Here is a 2,541-nt window from a genome sequence, read left to right as displayed (position 1 = left end):
CGAAAAAATCGCATGTTTTTTTTCTTCAAGATACAAAATCCGTGACTACGATTTCTTATTGAAAATTGAATTTTAACAGTTTTTTGATTGAATTTCGTTACATTTGCTTGAATTAAAGTAAAATGTACAAAAATAACGGCTTTAGTGGTTATATTTGAAAATAGTTAAGAAATACTCAAAATATGCTTTTCTGGCCGTGAACCGTCGATTTTGAAAATGTTATTAAAAATCGAGGTACATTTTTATTTATTGTTCAATCGAGATGAAATCACTTTTAAGGAGTATTTTATAGAGAATTAAGCTGAATTCGGTCAAAAATTTGTCCAGAAAAAAATGCATTCAAAAATGTACCGAAAAAATCGCATGTTTTTTTTCTTCAAGATACAAAATCCGTGACTACGATTTCTTATTGAAAATTGAATTTTAACAGTTTTTTGATTGAATGTCGTTACATTTGCTTGAATTAAAGTAAAATGTACAAAAATAACGGCTTCAGTGGTTATATTTGAAAATAGTTAAGAAATACTCAAAATATGCTTTTCTGGCCGTGAAACGTCGATTTTGAAAATGTTATTAAAAATCGAAGTACATTTTTATTTATTGTTCAATCGAGATGAAATCACTTTTAAGGAGTATTTTATAGAGAATTGAGCTGAATTCGGTCAAAAATTTGCCCAGAAAAAAATGCATTTAAAAATGTACCGAAAAAATCGCATGTTTTTTTTCTTCAAGATACAAAATCCGTGACAACGATTTCTTGTTGAAAATTGAATTTTAACAGTTTTTTGAATGACTATCGTTACATTTGCTTGAATTAAAGCAAAAAGTACAAAAATAACGGCTTCAGTGGCTATATTTGAAAATAGTTAAGAAATACTCAAAATATGCTTTTCTGGCCGTGAAACGTCGATTTTGAAAATGTTATTAAAAATCGAAGTACATTTTTATTTATTGTTCAATCGAGATGAAATCACTTTTAAGGAGTATTTTATAGAGAATTGAGCTGAATTCGGTCAAAAATTTGCCCAGAAAAAAATGCATTTAAAAATGTACCGAAAAAATCGCATGTTTTTTTTCTTCAAGATACAAAATCCGTGACAACGATTTCTTGTTGAAAATTGAATTTTAACAGTTTTTTGAATGACTATCGTTACATTTGCTTGAATTAAAGCAAAAAGTACAAAAATAACGGCTTCAGTGGCTATATTTGAAAATAGTTAAGAAATACTCAAAATATGCTTTTTTGGCCGTGTAACGTCGATTTTGAAAATGTTATTAAAAATCGAGGTACATTTTTATTTATTGTTCAATCGAGATGAAATCACTTTTAAGGAGTATTTTATAGAGAATTAAGCTGAATTCGGTCAAAAATTTGTCCAGAAAAAAATGCATTCAAAAATGTACCGAAAAAATCGCATGTTTTTTTTCTTCAAGATACAAAATCCGTGACTACGATTTCTTATTGAAAATTGAATTTTAACAGTTTTTTGATTGAATTTCGTTACATTTGCTTGAATTAAAGTAAAATGTACAAAAATAACGGCTTCAGTGGTTATATTTGAAAATAGTTAAGAAATACTCAAAATATGCTTTTCTGGCCGTGAACCGTCGATTTTGAAAATGTTATTAAAAATCGAGGTACATTTTTATTTATTGTTCAATCGAGATGAAATCACTTTTAAGGAGTATTTTATAGAGAATTAAGCTGAATTCGGTCAAAAATTTGTCCAGAAAAAAATGCATTCAAAAATGTACCGAAAAAATCGCATGTTTTTTTTCTTCAAGATACAAAATCCGTGACTACGATTTCTTATTGAAAATTGAATTTTAACAGTTTTTTGATTGAATGTCGTTACATTTGCTTGAATTAAAGTAAAATGTACAAAAATAACGGCTTCAGTGGTTATATTTGAAAATAGTTAAGAAATACTCAAAATATGCTTTTCTGGCCGTGAAACGTCGATTTTGAAAATGTTATTAAAAATCGAGGTACATTTTTATTTATTGTTCAATCGAGATGAAATCACTTTTAAATAGTATTTTATAGAGAATTAAGCTGAACTCGGTAAAAAATTTGTCCAGAAAAAAATGCATTCAAAAATGTACCGAAAAAATCGCATGTTTTTTTTCTTCAAGATACAAAATCCGTGACTACGATTTCTTATTGAAAATTGAATTTTAACAGTTTTTTGATTGAATTTCGTTACATTTGCTTGAATTAAAGTAAAATGTACAAAAATAACGGCTTCAGTGGTTATATTTGAAAATAGTTAAGAAATACTCAAAATATGCTTTTCTGGCCGTGAACCGTCGATTTTGAAAATGTTATTAAAAATCGAGGTACATTTTTATTTATTGTTCAATCGAGATGAAATCACTTTTAAGGAGTATTTTATAGAGAATTAAGCTGAATTCGGTCAAAAATTTGTCCAGAAAAAAATGCATTCAAAAATGTACCGAAAAAATCGCATGTTTTTTTTCTTCAAGATACAAAATCCGTGACTACGATTTCTTATTGAAAATTGAATTTTAACAGTTTTT

Source organism: Phalangium opilio, unplaced genomic scaffold (genome assembly GCF_054372755.1).
Source record: "Phalangium opilio isolate 3A_F unplaced genomic scaffold, DU_Popi_V2 ptg000360l_1, whole genome shotgun sequence".
NCBI lineage: Eukaryota > Metazoa > Arthropoda > Arachnida > Opiliones > Phalangiidae > Phalangium > Phalangium opilio.
Note: the sequence above shows the minus strand (reverse complement) of the source record.